General features: G+C 34.9%; 1 protein-coding gene and 1 non-coding gene across 2 annotated transcripts in view; both read left to right on the top strand.

Annotated features, from left to right (window-relative positions):
* LOC118198996 (uncharacterized) overlaps positions 1–15,708 on the top strand; it is a 268,560-nt gene that overhangs the window by 52,329 nt on the left and 200,523 nt on the right. The window lies entirely within an intron of this gene.
* On the top strand, positions 15,211–15,282 carry TRNAI-GAU (transfer RNA isoleucine (anticodon GAU)). The gene has a single exon. It is a non-coding gene; the product is annotated as a tRNA-Ile (tRNA).

The raw sequence follows: 15,708 nt of genomic DNA, 5'->3' as shown, positions 1-15,708 counted from the left end.
GTTGCGTAATTTAATTCCGTATTTAATATATAGCTTTTTATAACATTTGGAAACTACTGTGAACCTAAAATTCTAAAAATTTCATGGTTAATTTTTATTTTATTTTGAGCTGAGTTTATAAAATGTATTTTATTAAAAAAATCTGTAATGTTTTCGTCCATAAAATTTTTTAATATTAAAATATTCATCTGATTTTGGGTTCAGTTAGAAAATCGTGCCCATATAAAGAATTCCATCCAATTTCAAGTATGTACCATTAGCCATTTTTAAAATATCTTGCGCGCAAGGTGGAAACATGGCGAAATATTTTGTCACAAAGCGGATTAAATTAGAAAAATATTTGTGGCAACACAAACTTTCTGGTTACTAGTTTCCAAAGCAGCTATATTATGTAGTCAGCTGTAAAAGATTGGAAGTAATTGCTTTTAAAATAAATAAAATATCCCAATTCAGCAATAGTCATATATTCGAAGATCATGAGGGGTTTAAGGTGTACGAGTCCTCTTAAGTCAACTAAATGTGGCAAAAAATTGTTCTTAATAGATCAGAAATCGATAAAACAATTCAAAAAAGTGATATTCTGTGGTCACTTTTATTCAATCATAATCGAAATTAATCGAAACAGTAGATACAAATTTAAAACGTTTTCTTTTGGTTATATTAGATTACGGCAAAGTACTCGAGGGCTAGCTGCCTTAAGGGAAGGATGCCTTCGTGGAGTCCTTTCTAAGGAGACTGGCTCTTATACACGTTACGGCCCACCAGCGGCCGAGCGGTAAAATTTCTGAACACTGGTAGTTCGGTCCGAGGTTCGAATCCCGCGAACGGGCTGGCTGCATGGGCGTTTTCGTGGTTTTTCCCATGTGTAACGTGTATACGAGCCAGTTTCCCTTAGAAAGTCCTCCACGAAAGGCATCCCTCCCCTTAGGCAGATAGCTCTAGTGTGCTTTGCCGTATTCTCAATACACACACACACACCTTAATACACACCTTATACACGTTACACATGGGGAAAACCATGAAACGCCCATGCAGCCAGCCCGTTCGCGGGATTCGAACCTCGGACCGAACTACCAGTGTTCAGCCATGTTACCGCTCAGCCGCTGGTAGGCCTTTTGGTTATAGGTTCGTATATGCAATAAAAAATCACTTAATAATGTAATTTAAAAGAATTTTGTAATGTATTAAAACAAAAATTACGTTATGTTGTTGATGCTAATGCTTGCTTGTTTGACATATAGTCAGCCCAAGCCCACAAAATTCCTCGTGGCAAGGGGCGTTAAATTACGCCCGCCGTTGGCAACAGCCTTGAGCACCTTTCAGGTGACCGTGCAATTCAGCTCAGTTCCGCCTCCAGTTTTGATGAAGAGCACCCCGCAGGGGACTGTTCAGAGGGTCTCGCGCACCTCTTCCCATACCACCGACCTCTCGTTATCAGGTTCAATGTTTCTTCTTACCTTCTTCGGAAACATACAATGACCTGACTAGAACAGAGAGCTTACTAAAGCTATGTTCACTAATTGTAGTAAGTAGACAGGATACAGACGAAGGGTATACAAAACCCTTTATTTTTTTCTTTATATACAATGACTTCCGTACTTCGGAATACAATGACCCTCCACTCGGGGTCTAACTTAAAAGATATCAAAATAAAACTAAACTCTAATTTAACTTTAGAATAAGATTGGCCTTATAATAACAGAAAGCGTATGTAGCACAGAGACTGTGAACACTACAATACGTTTAATTTATCAAGAGGATTAAAACCTCTGGCCTGGAAGGCAAAGTAGCAACTGCGTAACTTCTAAGGTAAGCGGCCTGCTTCGAACTCACGGCTTCCTCTCCTCTGCTTGGCAAAAAGGCCACACTTAAATACTTGGCGTTCGCCAGACAACTTTGCATAAACTCCTTCACGCTTATAATTCTGGCCGGAAGTAGAAAATAAGAAGTGATAGTAAAGATTTAAAATAAAATAAACGTTAGTAAAACTTAAGATCCTTACATCGTGAGTACTTTCGGCTCGCCGCATAGATAGTGTCCCCACGACGCTCGGACACAATACATCTACAAACATCCATGCCATCTCTGGGATTCGAACCCAAGCCCTTCGGCATAGCAAATTACGTTCTAATTTTTTTTTCTTTTTTGTAAACCCCGTAAGCTCGTATTTAATTTCATATATTACTTTTCACCTTTTCGTTTTTCTTGAACCATTTAATGAGGTTTTTATGTTTGTTAGTGTCTGCTTCGAACGTAGCCATTACCACATTAACGTTTCTGGAGTAATGCAAAATGTGTTTAAATCCTTAAAATTCTTCAAAAGTGGTAGTTCTAAGTACAACAACAATGAGGCTATCTATTTAATTTTACGCTGACACAGAAATTTTAATTTTCTTTCTTTAAAAAGAGTGTTTAAACTTTGTTGCGAGAATTCCTTTACGATATATCTCTGACATTGCCTGATGCTTCAGAGTCGACGTCTTCTATTTACCGAAACAGCTATCGTTCTTTTAATTTCCTAAGCTCGGCACGATTTCTTTACGCCCTCTGGAACTATTCCGTTCTCTCTGCTTTTATATATCCATCCCCTTGAAGTAAGCTGTCGTGACACACGTGCTGGTCACGCAAGTGTCACGGCCAATCTAAAATTCCTATTCACTGCGGAAATATAGCGCAAAAAATAAAAACTTCGTTTTTCCTCGAAGTGCCAAGCTGTGTAATTTAGCTCCTCCTGAAAAAGATCTTGATCTGCACTTCCTGGATTGGTATCTCGCATGTTCGAGGCAGTGGTAGTAGCATCATTATTATTTTTTTGGACGGCAGAAGAACCGCAATTTTAGGATTTGCACATTGTTTGCATCGATTGCGATCTGAATGCCATTAAACCTTTAGTTTTCAAAGAGATGTATATGGAGGATTCGCTTCTCTACCTCAGCCCCGTGCGTGCTAGATGCTGGCGTTGGATTTTGTTGCTTCTTTCCGCTTGTCTAAACATATCAGTACTTACATGTAGTCATCTGTTTGAAGGCAAATGTAGATGGAAACTGTCACTAGCAAGGCATTCATGTGTGGAGGTATCTTGAAAAGTTAGTATCCAGTGTTCTGCAATCATATCCAGTCTCTGAAAGAGACTAAAGTGAAAATGAAACAGATTTTATGGAATCTAGAGACGGTTTTAGGGTCGTACGTTGTATTCTACATTCATGAGTGTGGCTAAATGGGTGGGATTCCTACATGAAACCGTCTCTGAAATTTCTTGCACTTTACTATTGTGTCTCAAAGACCAATCAATCAAAAGACGAATCTTCCGTTAAATAACTCAATCCCAAAGACCAAACAAAAGAAGAATCTTCCGTTAAAATTCGTTTAATGAACATAATTAGCATTCCCCTGAATTATATATATATAAAAATCTGATGTGTACACCACATGACTTCCTTGTACGGAAAATTAAATTATACGCATTTTTTCTTGCATTTCATTTAAACTTATTCGATTGAATTAAATCTACTTCGCCGACAGCGCATAAACCACAATAGAATAAATGCATTCTTTAAAATTCACTCTTTTTGTTTACCATAGCGACACTCTGGCGCTAGGTTCACTTAACAGTATTATATTACGTTCATATTATAACTCGGAATGCACAAAATTTATATCATTTAAAGAATAGAATTATCGAATCGTTGCCACATGTTCTATTCAAATACTATAATAAAGCTAAAATAATGTATAAAAAAAGAAATTAAGCAAACAAAACAAAAAAAAAAGTTTTTCACAGACGATTGAGTATTTCTCATTCAATTAATTCACTTCTCACTTCGCGAGAAGGCAAAAATACATAAAAACTCATAATATCTATTAAAAATTACGAAGTAAATCTTAAACACATATTTCCTCGAAAAAATTCCAGAAAGGATTAAGCGTGATTTAAATAATAAATGAAGGCGTTATCTTTGTTGTTGCGAAGCTAAGTTTCTCTAAATTGGCAACAAATCCACTATCCTGCTGTTTCAAATATAAAGAAGCAATGGCCGCTATCAAAAACATTATTAGGCTTAGCGGCACTTAAACAATTTTAAAATTGTTGATAATTCTAAAAATATTGCATACAGATATACTAAAGGCATAAAAGCCTTAACCGGAAGATAAGAACAACACAATTCAATCATTTTTAAAGCAAAAAATTTACAATTTACAAACATATAAGAGTGAAGAAACTGAGATCACTGACGCGTGTAACAGAGTGGATATATATATAAATATATTTATATACATTTAGTGCGGCCGACTGCAACCAAAATACGAGGTGCACATCTACATGTTATAGTAGTCCTATGTACAAAATTTCAACGTTCTGAGGCTACTCGTTTTTGAGTTATGCGAGATACGTACGTACATACGTTCGTACAGACGCCTCGAAAAATTCTCTTCAGAATTAATTTTAAAGCAGTTTTATAATTTTTTTAGAGGAAACGAGTCTTTTATTCTGTCCTTACGTACAGATATCACTCAAAAACATCGTTAAATTGCATTCGATAGCGGTCAAAATGGATATTTTCTTTGAAATATGCTGCTTGAAACTTTTCGCGATTACAATACTTCCTTTTTACTTCGAACAAGGAAGTAAAAAGAAAGTCTTGTGTGTTTCTTTGTTCGCTGATAACTCAGTCACTACGATAGCTATCGTCACCAAACTTCCAACAATTCTTTTCTGAGTTCTGGAAAATGTAATGTCCACTTTTTTCCAAAAAAAAAGTAGCTAAAATCGGATATTAATTAAAAACTGGGCAAAACGATAATTTTCGCCCTCATTTTTTCGAATGGCAACAGTAGGGCAAGCTGGAAATGAAAATGTGCTTAATTTTGAAAGTTTTTGCCACTGCTGGCTTTCAAATCCTAGAGTTTGTTAATAAAAAATTCTACGTTTTACCATGAAATAAAAGTAGCATTGCCGAATATTAAATACCTTATTCCCGATTCCGGAAATTCATGAAAAGCAATTTGAACTCTTCCCATCTTCGTACGACTTTAATCAGCGGAAATATTGATTAAATACACTGAAAACGCTAATTTTTACCGTTACGTGGTCAGAGCGGACATTATTGCACCTATTGTGTTGTTTACCTAACCAGTCGCATATCATCTATTGTGTAGTTTCGAGTTTTGCACCTGCTGTAGAAATAAGCCGATACTTTTAAGACAAAAAGGTTTTTCACATTTTCTCAGTAGATGTTTGATCCTTTTCAAGTGTAAATGTAATTTTATATCGTCGAAAATTTCAGCGAAAGTGTAAATAAACCTTAACAAACCGTTTTGGACGACCGTTAAAATCTGAAACCTTTCAGAAGGTTTTTTTTTTTCCGTGCTTTTGCGTTGGATCTTCGCATTGAATATTTAATGTATGTCAATATTCTGATTTCACTGAGACATATTATTTCATAAACTATTAATTAAAAATGTCATATTGAACGTAATTCTCAATTTGGACTCACTGCTTTTCACATAAAGCTTTCTGAATTTTGTTTTGGCGTTTCTATTTTAAGATTTGCGGATTTGCTTAGTTTGTGTTTGGTTTTTAATATTGTTTCTTTTACTCAATTTCTTCGCTTCGCTTAGGAAAAAGAATGTTTAATTTCACACGCAAATAAGCAGTTCTGAAACATTTTTATTTTTCATATTTGAAGCGGTTCGTGAAGCTTTTAATTAACATCTCTTTATGCTGCACTGTAGGAGAAATTAAACTGAAATTAGTTGTTTATTATTGTATGGAGAATTATGAAACTTGCAGGGTGGTTGAGAAAATTGTTATTATGTAAATTGTGTAATCATTGTGTTTGATGTTGAAATTGTTAACTGTCGAATTTCACCTTACATAATTTAAATGCGACAGTACTTAAATTTAATAGAAATTCTTAAGAATTTGGTTTCCATTTATATATGTTAATATTCTTCAACGTTGTATCATATTTTTATGCCGACTTGAAAAACATAACTCGGATTGATAATTTATGGCATTAGCCTTCCGTCAGTAAAATAAAATTTCTTCATTTCCTGTTCTAGTTTAAATACGTTTCGTATTCACAGCCAGACGATAAAAAAATTCCATACAAATATCAGGCCATATTTAAAATTGCTTGAGCTTCGCTAATGGGAGATAAAGCGAAACCAACTTCATTGACAGCAGTATACAATCATAATCAAATCAATGGCCATAATACTTATTTTTACTTCCTTGTACGAATTAAAAAGGAAGTATTGTAATTGCGAAAAGTTTCAGGCAGTATATTTCAACGAAAATATCCATTTTGACCGCTTTCGAATGCAATTTAACGATGTTTTTGCGTGATATCTGTACATAAGGACAGAATAAAAGACTCGTTTCCTCCAAAAAAATTATAAAACTGCTTTAAAATGAATTCTGAAGAGAATTTTTCGTGGCGTCTGTTCGAACGCATGTACGTACGTACGTATCTCGCATAACTCAATATACTTTGAGTAGCCTCAGAACGTTGAAATTTTGTATATTTTGTATATATATAAATTTTGTATATAGTATTTTGTGTATAGCTATAACATGTAGATGTGCACCTCGTATTTTGGTTGTAATCGGCCGCGCCAAACGTATATAAATATATTTATATATATATCCACTCTGTTATCCGGCTCAGTGATCTCAGTTTCTTTACTCTTATATGTTTTTAAATTGCACATTTTTTGGTTTAAAAATGATTGAATTATGTTGTTTTTATCTTTCGGTTAAGGTTTTTATGCCTTTCGTAATTCTGGAAGCAATATTTGTACAATTATCAACAATTTAAAAGCTGTTTAAGTGCGGTTAAGTTTTAAATAACATGGCGGACATATTTGTTTACATATGAAACAGCAGAATTCTAGATTTGTTGCCAATCTAGAGAGACTAAGCTTCGCAACACAAAAATAACGCCTTCATTTATTAGTGCTTAAAATTTACTTCGTAATTTTTAATACAGATATTTTGAGTTTTTATGTATTTTTGCCTTGTCGCGAAGTGAGAGCTGAATTAATTGAATGAAAAATACTAGATCGTCTGTGGAAAAACTGTTTTCTGTTTTGTTTGCTTAATTTCTTTCATACATTGTTTTAGCTTTATTATAGTATTTGAATAGAACATGTGGCAACGATAATTCTTCAAATGATATAAATTTTGTGCATTCAGAGTGTCCTTATAGTAAACAAATATAGTGAATTTTAAAGAGTGCTTTTATTCTATTGTGGTTTATGCGCTGTCGACGAAGTAGATTTAATTCAATCCAATCAGTTTAAATGAAATTCAAGAAAAAATGCGTATAATGTAATATTCAGTATAAGGAAGTCATGTGGTGTACACATCAGATTTTTTGCTTTAAAATTGATTGCATTGTGTTGTTTTTATGATCTGGTTAAGGTTTTTATGCCTTTGGTTAATTTACATGCAGTAGCTGTAGAATGGTCAAGAATTTAAAAGTGGCGAGTTAAGCCTAACGAACCGCCACTTGTTTACATTTGAAATTCGGTAGAATAATGAATTAAGTTAGTGTCTGAACCTTCATTGTCTTTGTGCCGGGAGGGACCAAAGGTAAAATTTCTGTTTTGTGCACCAAATACCGAATTGCTTGTTTTTGTGTAGAAACTCTTAATTGTAATTCTAAAAATTGTTTTTTAATTGTTTTAACTGTATTTGGTGTTTCATTGTTTTCTGTATTTTACGATTTTTAGTAAAAAATGTTTTCAGTTTTTATGCATTTTTTCTTTGCCGCGAAGTGAAAGTTGAATTAATTGAACGAGAAAATATATATCTAATGTAATTCTTGGCAATAAGTTTAAATGTGAAATGAAACAAAAAAAAGTGAACATGAAAATCATGGTCTCCACATCAAACTTTTATGTTTATAATTTATGTTGAGCTGTTTTGAATTCTGCTGATAGATAGCAATTTTTAAACTGAATCTCGTTCTGCGACTAGTTACCTTTATTTAAGTTCTGCAATTATCCTTTCTACTTCCTTGTACGAAGTAAAAAGGAAATATTGTAATGGCGAAAAATTTCGGGCAGCATATTTCAACGAAAATATCCATTTTGACGGCTATCGAATGCATTTTAACGATGTTTTTGCTTGACATCTGCACGTAAGGACAGAATAAAGGACTCTTTTCCCCAAAACAATATTATAAATCTGCTTTAAAATGAATTCTGAAGAGAATTTTTCGTGGCGTTTGTGTGTACGTACGTATCTCGCAGAACTCCAAAATGAGTAGCCTCAGAACGTTGAAATTTTGTATATAAGACAAGACTACTATAACATGTAGATGTGCACCTCGTATTTTGGTTGCAATCGGCCGCATCAAACGTATATAATATATATATATATATATATATCCACTCTGTTACCCGGCTCAGTGATCTGTTTCTTTACTCTTATATGTTTGAAAATTGTGTGCGTTTTTTTGCTTTAAAAATGATCCAATTACTTTGTTCTTATCTTCCGGCTAAGGTTTTTATGCCTTTAGTAAATCTGCATGCAATATTTGTAGAATTATCAACAATTTAAAAGTTAAGTGCGGCTAGTGTATTTTTACCATGGCTGCCATGTTTGTTTACATTTGATACTTGGCGGAATAGTGTATTTGTTGTCAATTTAGAGAAATTAAGAATTGCAACAACTAAGATGACGCCGTCATTTGTTATTGTGAATTAAATCATCCTTAGTTCATTCTGGAATTTATTTGAGGAAATAAGTTTTTAAGATTTACTTCGTAATTTTTAATATAGATTTTGAGTTTTTATGTATATTTGCCTTGTCGGAAAGTGAGAATTGAATTAAGTGAACGAGAAATACTGAATCGTCTGTGTAAAACTGTTTCTTTTTCTTTTTTTCTTTTTTGTTTTGTTTGTCTAATTTCTTTTATACATAGTTTTAGATTTATTATAGCATTTGACTAGAACATGTGAAAACGATTAGATAATTCTTAAGATGATATAAATTTCGTGCATTCTGAGTTATAAAATGAATGAAATGTAACGGTGTTAAGTGAACCTAGCGCCAGAGTGTCGCTATGGTAAACAAATAAAGTGAGTTTTAAAGAGCGCATTTATTCTATTCGGCGAAGTAGATTTAATTCAATCCAATAAGTTTAAATAAAATTGAAGAAAAATGCGTATTGTTTAGTATTCCGTTCAAGGAAGTCATGTGGTGTACACATCATATTTTTTTAATTATTTGGTTAATAAGGAAGGAGTTGGGTTAGACTTAGATTCTATGCTGTGGTTTTAGGAAAAGCAAAAGGAATTTTTACTTCGTTTTTTTTTTCGCATCTCGATGCCTGACAAAAAATGTGATTTTAAAGTAAAGTGTAATCATAAATTCTCAGGCTTCTTTATTCCCACACAAATGTATATTCGACACGTTGCCATCTCAAATCCAATTCCCGAGTTCGTTCGAATAATATGGGATAATACCTGCTTTCCCATCCAAGTTCCATCCATTTCCGTAGCACGATCACGGTCGAGAGAGCAGCTATTAAACTTTCGAAGGAAGGATATAAAGTTCGGCACAGTGAGTGTGGAAAGTAGTCATTAGAAAGATAAATATAAACAAACTTGGGATTAAAGAATGAACTTGTGGGTGGTATAGTCGAAGATCGCGTGAAAGAATGGTTGGAGTTTATCTTGGCATTTCTTTCTTTTTGCCTGCAGTTCGTTGACTTCTGCAGATGCCACCACTGGGTCGAGGTATTCTTCTTACGTCTCTCGATCATATGTGGTGGACTAGCCATGCCATGTTTATTGGTCGTGTCCTCAGATGTTATTGTTCGTGGGATAATCGTCCTCGTTTCGTATTGCCTGGCTTTGATGTGTTATGTTCTGGTTGGGGATAATAGCTACTGAAGCCACCTGACAAAACACAAATGATGTGATTCAAACTTGGTTGTGTTATTTTTGAATTTTCTGCCCTTGCCTAGCGAGTTATTAGTCCAAAGGGATTTGAATCCCGAAGGACTATTAGTTTCGTTTTGGCATTTTGCGTCGGACTCATAAATGTGGGTTCACTTTTCAAACTGTTGCCACAAAATGTTAGAGTCCTGCATTATATTTGAAGAAATTAAATAATGAAAAATCTGCATAAATGTATGTATATTTCTCGTATTGTGATAAAACAACGGTACATAGAGTCATCGAATTTTGAATAACGTAATCCTCCAACGAATATGAGCATGTGGAAGACCAAATTTGAAATTTGAAATTTGTTTTAGGATCGATTTCCTATTTTTTAAAACTTTGACGAATTTTTGATTAAAAAACTCAAGGATTTCAAAGCGAGCAATGGCAACGTTGTGCAGAAAAAACATTTTTATCTCCAGCGCGTGAGTGTCTCTGTATCGGAAATTCTAGAGATATGCTCGTTTTAAAACTATTTTGCGATATTGCTGTTGCACTGGATCTTATGGTTTAAGTGCGAGGAACATGATATTTAATAAAGAAAGGTAACACACAAAATGTTAAAAAAACGCCCCTTTGGACGTAATTTAAAATCTGAAACATTTCAGATTTTTTTTTTTATACATATTAAAACATCCTGGACATGTTCTCCAAGAAAACTTCAAAACTGAACGTATTAATTTGTTTTACTCTTGAAAATAGTTGCTTCGCAATGAGTATTGCATTGGCTGCTTTTCTGCGTAAATGAATTTGTGTGCGTGTTATTAAGCATATCTGGAGCTTTAAAAATGCGTTGGTGCTATCTTTATTGTTTCCTTGTACCAAGTAAAGGAAGTGTTGTAATCACGAAAAACTCCGGGTATCATACTTCAAGGAAGATATGCATTTTGACCGCTTCTGTATATAGTGCTGATAAACCTGACCTTTATTATTGGAACCGTTGGTCATTTTGGTTGTTAATAACACTTAAAACGGAAAGTTAATCATAAACATACAAATTTTATCTGAAATCATTTTACTGTGGAAAGATGTGCTAGAATTATTCTAGCATGATATAGATCAGTATGAAATTTACATAATAAATATGCTGACGGCAGTTAAAGTATGGCAAAGGTGAATTTAATTACGTGACATCTGTACGTAAGCACAGAACAGAGGACTTTTCTTCACCAAATGGATTATAGAAAGAATTCAGAAGAGTTTTTCGTGACGTACGTACATATGTGTGTATCTCGCGTAACTCAAGAACGAGTAGGCTCAGAATCTTGAAATTTTATATATAGGACTGCTATGACATGTAGTTATGCACATCTCTTTTTAGTTGCAATCGACCGCCCCAAATATATATATATATACACACATATATATACACACAAGACAATTTTTTAAAAAACAAATAATTTTCGCGCTTTAAGTTGCTGAAAAATTATCACTAAAGCCATAAAGTAAGAAATTTAGAACCAATTTTTCACAAAGACCAAAAATTTAAATTCAGGTCGGTTCTTAAAATTTCTTTCTGTATATATGCATACCCACTCTGTTACTCCGATCCGTGAACTTTTTTTTTTTTTTAAATAATTGATTTTTGTCATTCTTATCTTCCGGTTAAGGTTTTTATGCTTTTAGTTATTCTGCATGCGATAGTTGTAGAATTATGAACAATTTAAACGTTGTTTCAATGCGGCTAAGCCTAATTGTTTACCATAGCAGTCATATTTGTTTATATTTGAATCTTAACAGAATAGTGAATTAAGTGGGTTTCTAGACCTTCAGTGTCTTTTTGCCGAGTGGGACCAAAAGTAACCTTTCAGTTTTGTGCACCTAAAAATCTGCCATCTTGCCCGCTGGCCGAATTGCTTGCTCTTGCGTAAAAACTAATTTTAATTGCAGAAAGAATTTTTTTAAAAATTGTTTTAACTGTATTTGGTGTTCTATATTTTTCTATATCTTTCAATGTTTAACAGTTGAGCCCGGCGTCGAATTTGCTGTCCCTTAGCCGGCAGCGAGCGATCAAGCGGTGCAGTAGGGGCCTACCAGCTGCCGAGCGGTAAAGTCGCTGAACACTGGTAGTTCGGTCCGAGGTTCGAATCCCGCGAACGGGCTGACTGCATGGGCGTTTTCCTGGTTTTCCCCATGTGTAACGTGTATACAAGACAATTTCCCTTAGAAAGACCTCCACGAAGGCATTCCTCTCCTTAGGGAGATAGCCCTCGAGGCTTTGCCATAATCACACACACACAAGCGGTGCAGTATTGTCGAGTTAAAGTATTCATAAATTAATCAAAAATGAGACGCACATAAAGTTCGAAGGTATTGTTCGAAATGTTATGATGACAATTCAAAACTATTTGTACGCAAGATAGCCAAAAATGTTACCAAAAAAGTTGTTACGTATTGTAATCTGTGTAAAGCTAACCCGTATTTTTGTTTAGAATGTTTCAATAAATTTCATTAAAACTACATTTGATCACATTTCATTGAGACTATATTTTTAACTTATTAAAGTTAAAAATAAATAAATTAAGTAATAAAAATTAAAGTTAAAAATAAAATTATTAAAAAAAAAACCTGAAATATTTCAGATTTTAAATTACGTCCAAAGGGGCGGTTTTTTTTTTTTTTTTTTTTTTTTTTTTTTTTTTTTTTTTTAAGTTTAGTGTGGCGATTTTTATTTATTAAATATCATGTTCTTTGCACTTAAACATAAAACTTAGTTCAATAGCAGTGTTGCGAAATAATTTTAAAATGAGCATATCTTTAGAATTTCCGATACAGAGACTCACGCGCTGGAGATAAAAATGTTTTTTCTGCACAACGTTGCCATTGCTCGCTTTGAAATCCTTGAGTTTGTTAATCAAAAATTCGTCAAAGTTTTAAAAAATAGGAAATCGATCCTAAAACAAATTTCAAATTGGGTCTTCCACATGCTCATATTCGTTGGAGGATTACGTTATTCAAAATTCGATGACTCTATGTACCGTTGTTTTATCACAATACGAGAAATATACATACATTTATGCAGATTTTTCATTATTTAATTTCTTCAAATATAATGCAGGACTCTAACATTTTGTGGCAACAGTTTGAAAAGTGAACCGACATTTATGAGTCCGACGCAAAATGCCAAAACGAAACTAATAGTCCTTCGGGACTCAAATCCCTTTGGACTAATAAAGGACTGTCGATCCTGAGGACCGACACAGCCAAACGAAAATTCCAGTGCCGGTCCTCGAGGACCGATCCCGGGCTCAACGTGGTAATGAAAATATTTTGAGTTTTTATGTATTTTTGCCTTGCCGCGAAATGGGAACTAAATTAATTGAATGAGAAATCTATCCTGAATGAATTTCGAGGGAATAAGTTTAAATGAAATGCAGCAAAATATGCGTATAATTTAATATTCTGTACAAGGAGTCATTCGGTGTCAACGTCGGATTTTTATTTTTAGGCTTCATGTTCATATGTGCAAAATGGGAATTTTTGAAATCTGTCTCGTTTCCATGAAGTCGCCCATGAATCGCCATCGCTGTTTCATTCCCATGAATGCATATCAAAGTTACTAGTGACGTACATGTTGAGGGATATTTAATGTCACCCAGTGGATCGATGATTCAGATAGATTAAAATTACATATGATTAGTTAAAATCATGATCTGATAAATTAAAATTATTTCGGAGCATAATGGTGCCCTTAACGGTTGTTGAACACCAGTGTTTTGCAGATTAACGCTCGCTGTTTGATGACATGGAGAGTGACGATCATTGCTCACCAGGCTAGGATAAGTGATAAGTGACGGAGGACGTGGGCACTGTCCCTTTACCTTAATGATTAATCGGTGCAGCACCACGTCTGCCATTATCCAGAGCCGCCGATGGGGTTCTCAGCCATCCAACTGCCCGGGTCCCATTATTTGATAGCACTCTTAGTCTATACATGAATTGAACTAAAATGAATTGAATTTTAGGAATGTTCTTTTGATATATCCGATTTCATTTTCTCAAGCTTCACAATTTTGGTCTCTAGTTATTTACTATAAATGGTACCCTTCTTAAGCCTCTTTAAAAACGTTTAAACTTTCATTGAATTGCAAACATTTTCATTTTTATGACCGCCCACCAGCGGCCGAGCGGTAAAGACGCTGAACACTGGTAGTTCGGTCCGAGGTTCGAATCCCGCGAACGGGCTGGCTGCATGGGCGTTTTCGTGCTTTTCCCCATGTGCAACGTGTATACCAGCCAGTTTTCCTTAGAAAGTCCTCCGCAAAGGCATCTGTCCCTTTAGGCAGATAGCCCTCGTGTGCTTTGCCATAATTAAATAATCCAAATCATTTTTCTTACCGCAAATATTCTTATAGATGAGATTTTTATTGACTTAAACCTGGAAATACTTTTTCCGTTATTTAATAACGCATTTTTAAGCCGGGAGTTTATTCAAAAAACACTTTGAGAGTAAATTCGATTTTAAACATAAATGCCACCTAAGTCTGTATTTAGTAAAGTGAATCAATTAATTTATAAGTCAGTGATGTTAGATACAAGTCCTCGTAAAAATCGTCTGTAGAATTGCATTGCCGAATGTGGCAAATTTATTAATTATTGAATCCTGATTTCAATACGAAGACGCATATCGGAATGGTTTTGCTTTGCTGATATTTTTAACTCTGTACGGTGGGGAAAATTACAAAAGCAGTTTTACAGAAAGTGGACACTCGCAACCACCTGACTCCGTAGAGACCGCCATGTTTTAAATTTCAATAAACGAGAAACCACATTCCTAAGCCACAATTTTTTAATCTTTTCTCGTGTAATAATATTATTCTTTTGATTCAAACTTCCCATTTGTTTGACTGTCGCTTTTTCTTATCCCTTTCGCAGAGATTCACGGTTTCTGCGTCCGACCTGTCGACCTTTTTTGTGTGTATATGTTTCGCTTGAGTGCTTGAACAAAACCACTCTGTCTTGAGCCGGGGCTTTGTGAAGTTTTATGTTCAGTTGTGCCTCATTTTTCAAGATTTCTTGACAGCGCTGCTTTGGTTTACGATCTTTCAAACGGAAACTGTTGTATCCTCGACTGCCCCGGTGGGATACACTTCTGTTGATATCTGACGTCGAACTGAACGATTCATATTTTTCCCAAGATTCCTCTTAGTCTTAGCGTCTGTTAAAAATCCATGTCAAAAGCCCAACTTTTGTTCAGTGTTTTACAGTGCTTCTGTGTAGGCTATAAAGTATTTCCCCCCACTTCCCTAGCGTGCCTTCGTGGTGTAACGGTAGCACGCTGGGCCGATATTCCAGAGGTCCGTGGTTCGATTCCCGGCGAAGGCGGTTGCATATTTTTCATCTTTTCTGCTTCCAATTAACCTAATGACTCTGCAAGGCAGCGTTAGAAATGTGACAATATTTCATTGCGAAATATAAATTTATTTGTATGGAACAGAATTAGATATGGAATAGTCTCGGAACGTAGATGTGAAAATATTAATTACTAAAGTTAGCGTGCCTTCGTGGTGCAGTGGTCAGCACGCTCGGCGCGTATTCAAGAGGTCCTTGGTTCGAGTCCCGGAGAGGACATTGCTCATTTTTCATCTCTTCTGCTTCGAAATAACCTAATGTGTCTACTGTGGCACCCGAACTGAAAAAGGTGGTGGATGATGATTCATCACCACGTTTTGGTGACTGGGTCTCCAATCACCCTTTAAAATGGGGGAGTATATAAGGTATTTCTACCGCCTTCTTAGCATGCCTTCGTGG

Source organism: Stegodyphus dumicola, chromosome 4 (assembly GCF_044657685.1).
Source record: "Stegodyphus dumicola isolate Sdum_Otavi_A_Nest chromosome 4, ASM4465768v1".
NCBI lineage: Eukaryota > Metazoa > Arthropoda > Arachnida > Araneae > Eresidae > Stegodyphus > Stegodyphus dumicola.
The sequence above is the reverse complement of the archived record's forward strand: the minus strand, read 5'-3'. Positions and strand labels throughout refer to the sequence as shown.